The sequence below is a fragment of the Macrobrachium rosenbergii genome, chromosome 41 (genome assembly GCF_040412425.1).
Source record: "Macrobrachium rosenbergii isolate ZJJX-2024 chromosome 41, ASM4041242v1, whole genome shotgun sequence".
NCBI lineage: Eukaryota > Metazoa > Arthropoda > Malacostraca > Decapoda > Palaemonidae > Macrobrachium > Macrobrachium rosenbergii.
The window spans coordinates 97345488-97352987 of NC_089781.1; the positions used below are offsets into that span (position 1 = coordinate 97345488).

The 7500-nt window shown below is 36.6% G+C and overlaps 1 long non-coding RNA gene across 1 annotated transcript in view; it reads right to left on the reverse strand.

Annotated features, from left to right (window-relative positions):
* Positions 1-7500, reverse strand: part of LOC136827034 (uncharacterized) — a 132076-nt gene that overhangs the window by 83824 nt on the left and 40752 nt on the right. The gene's annotated exons all lie outside the window — the stretch shown is intronic.

Sequence of the window (7500 nt, forward strand, 5' to 3'; positions counted from 1 at the left end):
ATATATAACAGAATCATTACAGTTTAATGAACAGCGCAGCCTCTCTTGCCAAAAAGATTAATAATAAAAAACCCCCAGAAAACTAAATAAATCCACGGCGAAATAAAACAATTCCATATCAAGTGAAAGCCCTGATATCCCCGGATAATTATCCTATCAAAGTGGGAAACCAAACGTGTGGGTTGTCAGCCCCACCTACCTACCTTGACTACATCACGCAGCAAATGGGAGGAAAATCTACGGTAATATTCCCCAATTTCAGGACACATTATCCACCCATCCCCTTATACTGTATGGGGAGATGGGATGGAAGGTGGAGGGGTGTCCATTATTCCATTAGAAGGTTACCTGGTGATGCAGTGAAGCGAGTTGATACGCACCTGATAATGTTTAGTGTAGGGGAGGGGGGAGAGAGAGAGAGAGAGAGAGAGAGAGAGAGAGAGAGAGAGAGAGAGAGAGAGAGAGAGCAAGTTGGAGGATAGTGTTTTGGTAATTTATTGAATTTTTCCTTATTGAAATCATATTTTTAATTTTTCATGTTGTAATAATGTTTGCGAATCATGGTTAAGATGTGATTCTTTTATACTCAAAAATCTTTTTGTTGCATTATATATATATATATATATATATATATATATATATATATATATATATATATATGTATGTATATATAAATATTTATATACATATATATATATATATATATATATATATATGAATGTTATTGTGTATGTATGTATATAAATATTTATATACATACATAAATACACACACCCACACACATATATATATATATATATAAATATATATATATATATATATATATATTGTGTGTGTATGTATGTAAATAGATATTTATATACATACATAATATTACATATAATAACATATATATATATATACAAATATATACATATATATATATATATATATATATATATATAAACATATATATATATATATATATATATATATATATATATATATATATATATATATATATATATATATATATATATATATATATATATATATATATATACATCTGTCGAGCAAGAAGTACAAATAATAATAATATGACCTACGACACCCATCCAAAATCACAGCTCAGAAACTCATTCCCGGGTAAATCTCGTCCTGTTAATATCTAATAATTCCATCAGACTGTATTATCTCGTATCTCCTTTGTTGTCCCCGCATCCCCTTATTGTATATATAGGAAATGAGAACATGTCTTTATGCAGTGCATTCACAATGCTTCTTTATGACGGAGGTGAACTCTCTCTTTGTTGCCCCGGCACTACAGGAAATTGTTTGTGTGACGCGAGAGGATTTTATTGAAATGCATTGAATGTCAGCAGAGATTGTCCGAAGTGGTCGTCTCTGCAGTCAGGAAGAAATAGTCTTATAAAATGTATGATTATGGAACTGGCATTTATAAAAACTGGATAGCATGTTTCTATGATTCACTGGTAAATGATTGAGAGAGAGAGAGAGAGAGAGAGAGAGAGAGAGAGAGAGAGAGAGAGAGAGAGAGAGAGAGTACAGTATATGCAAGTTCGTTGCAAGCCTTTTGAACATAATTTTGGTATAGAGACCACGAATATAATAAAGAAAATTAATACAAATATCAGTACATAATGCATAATCTTATACAATCGTTTCTTTTTTACTATTGAGATTGATGGCATTAAAAACAGGTAAAAAGTGCGCCGAGTTTTCTGTACAGCCGCTACAACGTATAGTCAAGGCAAACGAAAATAGATCTGTCTTTCGGTGGTCTCGGTATAATGCTGTATGAGTCACGGCCCTTGAAACTTTCAGCCACGGGCCGGTGGTGGCCTATCCTATATTGTTGGCAGACACACGATTATGGTTAACTTTAACCTTAAATAAAATAAAAACTACTAAGGCTAGAGGGCTGCAATTTGGTATGTTTGATGATTGGAGGGGCCATGATCAACATACCAATTTGCATCCCTCTAGCCTCAGTAGTTTTTTTTATAGAAAACTAATAAACTAAAATGATCTCTCTGCAAGGTTACAAAACAAAATTATTATTCCTACAACATAGCGAGAATCTGATATTCCATTGCGGTAACTTTCTTTACATTATAAAGATAAACATTCGTAAGATATTTCATTGTGCTGATTCTCTTCACGTGATGAAGATAAACGTCCAAAAGAATTCTAAAGCAACCCTTTTAGTCTCTGAATAAAGATTAGGTATTTAAAGCTTTAACAAACTGCTTACTTCGAAATGCGATCTATCCGTGCAACACCGGCGCCGTTCGGGAATACAAAAACATCAGACCTTATCCTATTCACCTACATCTCTCCATTATGCGAGACCTCTTTTCAATAATCGAGAAAAATCTTTACATCACAGTTCAGGTAAACAATGGCTTCTGAAATATCCTAACTTGATCACAGGTCGTGATGAGTTTTGTTTCAGTTTCCTAGATTATAAAGGCCCGCCTTCTTTCTTTCTTCATATCTTTTCTGTAGCTGGAAAACCAAATAACAAAATTATTCTTTTCAACGTATTGTCCACCCATATAAAATACGTTTTCTTTGTGTTCTATAATAGGCTCGGTTTTTGTTATCGAGAGATCAGAAAACGGACGTTGTAACAAAGCATCAAGAGTGGAAGATTCCTTTAAACTGATCAGGCAAAAGTATTTTGTTCAAATAAAGTGGGATAATATGAAGGGAAACTTCATACAACAAAGTTTGTTGAATTTACTTTTAGGTTAGAAAAATCCGTTGCACCGTTTTCAGAATGATTCGTTAAGCGATGTTTACGTTCATTATGGAAAAGAACTATATAGAACGCTTATTTCTGAAAACTTCCGGCATATGTGATATGGTTCCTTTTTTTGGGGTAAGGGGGGTTTTGTACAGAGCATCTTGTTCTGCGTAATATTTAGGCCTACGGAGGTCGTGTTTCATTTAGTTTTCCTGTCAACGTGGAGGGGTTTGACACTTGATTAAATTCAAGTCCGAACGACGAAACGACAAAGATATCTAGGCTTTTGCGTTCCCACATCAACTATTTAATTATATTTCTGTTTACAATGACGTGTATCTGTTGAGTTGTGAAGACTCAGAAGTCTTACATATAAAGCAACGGATGTAGAATCTGAACAAAAAATCGAATAAGTAGAATGAAATGGCAAAATGAATGTTTTCGTAATTTGAGAGAGAGAGAGAGAGAGAGAGAGAGAGAGAGAGAGAGAGAGAGAGAGAGAGAGAGAGAGAATGATTGATTTCCCTTTTACTGAGGATCATCTTGTCGAGGTCCCATTGTTTTGATGATATGCATTTTGACCGAGTAACGAATACTGTTATTTAATATCCGGCCCCCCCTCTCTCTCTCTCTCTCTTACTCTCTCTCTCCCTAGCTGCAACACACAATAATCATCTAACAACTAGGTGTATAATTAACTTCTTACAGGATTTTAGGAAAAGGCCCTATCTGTCCATCCTCGTAAGGTGAGAGAGAGAGAGAGAGAGAGAGAGAGAGAGAGAGAAACTTCCCGGTTTCCTAAAATTAAGCCACTGGTCTTTAGACTTTCTCGATACTTAATCAAAAACACCAATCCTGTGAGGTAGACGAGAGCAAATAAGGAAGAGGGGCCTTCAAGATTCCTTCCTCTTTCCCTCGACATTAGAGAGAGAGAGAGAGAGAGAGAGAGAGAGAGAGAGAGAGAGAGAGAGAGAGAGAGAGAGAGAGAGAGCGCCTTCGACGTGAGAGACGGCAAAGGCGGCAGCAGCAGAAGAAGAAGAAAAACACAAGGCCTTGTTGTGATGCTTCATTTTTCAACATCCCCCCAGAAAGGACGCTTCGACGTGTTTCAAGGAACAGCTACTTTAAGATACTCCAGGTAGCACAAAGGGGGCCGTTAGGATCTCATGTCAGGAGGGGGTTTCTTATTTCTCTCTCTCTCTCTCTCTCTCTCTCTCTCTCTCTCTCTCTCTCTCTCTCTGCGTTGGAATAAAGAAGGGAACGTCTTACGTGCCGAGAACCGTTGTTTATAAGCTGGTACTCTTGCCAGACGTCACGTTCATAAGCTATTGGTTCTAGAGAGGGCACAGAAAGAAGGCTGGAAGGTTATTTTGTTAAATGGACCTTACAAAAACAGGTAAAATTCTCCATATATTCCTGAGAATGGAGCAGGAATTTCCAGTTATGACATAATAATCTACAAGAGGGAGGGGGAAAGATTACTTTGTTAAAATTCTCCATATATTCCTGAGAATGGAGCAGGAATTACCAGTTGTAAGATACACTATAATAATCTACACGAAGGAGGGTGAAAGATTATTTTGTTAAAATTCTCCATATATTCCTGAGAATGGAGCATGAATTACCAGTAATAAGACGCATTATAATAATCTACAAGAAGGAGGCTAAAAGATTATTTTGCTAAATGGACCTTATAAAAACAGGTAAAATTCTCCATGGAACAGGAATTTCCAGTATTAAGACAAATTATAATAATCTACACGAAGGAGGGTGAAAGATTGTTTTGTTAAATGGACCTTATAAAAAACAGGTGAAATTCTCCATATATGCCTGAGAATGGAACAGAAATTACCAGTTGTCAAACATTATAATAATCTACACGGAGGATGGAGAAAGATTATTTTGTTGAAAGCACCTTATAAAAACTGGTAAAATTCTCCATATATTCCTGAGAAAGGAACAGGAATTACCAGTTACAAGACACATCATAATAATCTACACGAAGGAGACTGAAAGATTATTTTGTTAAATGGACCTTATAAAAACTGACGTAAAATTCTCCATATATTACTGAGAATGGAAGAGGAATTACCAGTTATAAGACGCTTTACAATAATCTACACGAAGGAGGGTGAAAGTTTTTTTCTATTAAATGGACCTTATAAAAACTGATGCAAAATTCTCCATATATTCCTGAGAATGGAGCAGGAATTACCAGTTACAAGGCGCATTATAATAACATACTTCCGAAGGGTATTTGATATGTATTCATCACATACATAGCACAAACGGGTTGAACGAGTCAACGACTGGAAGTGAAGAACTTAATGGACCTTATAAAAACTGACGTAAAATTCTCCATATATATCCGAGAACGGAGCAGGAATATTCCCAGTAATAAGATACATCATAATGATTTACTTCTGAAGGATGTTTAAAATGTATTCATCTCAGGCATATCACAATTATGTTCAAAACAAGGCGGCAACTGGAAGTGAACAATGAACCTTTTAGCAGATGCTGGATAGTAATATGATGCACTGGTTAGGATCAGCAACATGTCGTTGACTTGTATTCAACATATTTTTGATGAGTACATGATAAGTTACAAACATGTTTATGTGTGGCTGTTATGGAACAGATACAGGGGCTTATATAAAAAAAAAATCGTAAAATTTACCTTAGATGTAATTTGTTGGAGAAGGGTATTATGATAGTTATTCACTGAATACATAACGCACTCAGGTTGAAAACAAGTCAGCGACATGTATTATGGGTACTATTAGTACAAAGGTGGTTGTTGACCCCTTGGGAGTGGAAATGCCCCGAACAGGCTGGATAAATTCTTTAATTGCCAATAAGAATTAACAAGTAAAAAAATGCAATCGAGTTTTCTGTACAGCGTATGATGCTGTATGAAAGTCTCAGCCACGGCCCATGAAATTCTCAGTCGCGGCCCATGAAACTTTCTGTCACAGCCCGGTGGTGGCCTGTGTTGTTGGCACCTATAGTGGTGCCAGACTCACGATCACGGCCAACTGTAACCTTAAATAAAATAAAAACTATTGAGGCTACAGGGCTGCAAATTGGTATGTTTGGTGATTGGAGAGTGAATGATCAACAAACCAATTTGTAGCCCTCTAGCCCCAGTAGTTTTTAGGATCTGAGGGCGGACGAACAGACAAAAAGCCATCTCAATAGTTTTCTTCCACAGAAAACTAAAAATTCATGTAAAAACTAGGCATTGCAGTGACTGTAGACTGTTTTCTTACTAAAACCATCTTCACTTAGGCAACAACTTTATTGTTGAAAATCTCTCTCTCTCTCTCTCTCTCTCTCTCTCTCTATATATATATATATATATATATATACACATATATACACATATACATTCACAAGCTACAGTGATCTATAAAAGGCCTCCCCTTTATTTTTCTCTCATTGATGAGTACAGATGATTGTGACATTTAGGGAGACGTGCAGTTCAGTTCACTGATGAATACGCCCTTCTCAGCATCTCCTTATAATCGGCTCATCCGTTATCCGACCGAGCACAGTTCGACAATCGCCAGTGGAGAATTTTCTCCGAAATAATATATCACAAGCTGATTCTCCGGCTATCCCATAAATCTCCGTTTTGGGAAGAGGAATCGCTTCTCCGGAACTCTACAGAGAGAGAGAGAGAGAGAGAGAGAGAGAGAGAGAGAGAGAGAGAGATCCTCTGGTTATTATCCTTCTCAGTTCTCTCCAATGAGCGGTGGGTTATTTCTGGAGATCATTTTTTTTTCTCGTTTCTCTCTTTCTTTGTCCATAGAGATGTGAGTGTGTGTGTGTGTGTGTGATAGGTAAGGAGCAGAATCCTCTTTTTTTTCATAAGAATCTTAGGAAACATGTCTTAGACATATGTTGGCAACTTATTGTATACATGTCACAAACATGTTGAAAACACTGAAAAGCGATTTTTGTTCGTTCGTCCATTGACATGTTTACGACTGTAAACATGAGAGCGCTCTCGTTTTCCATAAGCATCTTAGAGTGCTCTCACACTACAGTGAAACATGTCACAAACATGTCGGAAACTTATTGTATACATGTCACAAACATGTTGAAAACACTGAAAAGCGATTTTTGTTCGTTCGTCCATTGACTGTTTACGACTGTAAACATGAGAGCGCTCTCGTTTTCCATAAGCATCTTAGAGTGCTCTCACACTACAGTGAAACATGTCACAAACATGTAGGAAACTTATTGTATACATATCACAAACATGTTGAAAACACTGAAAAGTGTCTGTTCGTTTGTTCATGGACATATTTATGACTGGTAAACACGAGAACGCTCTCGTTTTCCATAAGCGTCTTAGGGTGATCTCACACTACAGTGAAACATGTCGGCAACTTATCGTATACACATCACAAGCAGGTTGAAAACGTGTCAGCAACCGGAATAGAAGAATGAATCTTTTAGCAGATGCTGGATGATCATATGATGCACTGCTTAGGACTACTGATATGCCGTTGATTTGTACTCAGCCTGTTTGTGATGTGTATGTGACAATTTGCCGACCTAAGTTTGTGATATGTTTTACTGCAGTGTGGACACACCCTTTCATAGTAAATGCAGTGAAACAACTTCAAGTTACCTTATGAGTATTATCTCACGGGAGGAATACCTTTGATTATGAATGGAGATCAGTTTCATGAAGGAAATTCTATTCGTTGTTGTAGTTATAGTTTGCATATCATACACAG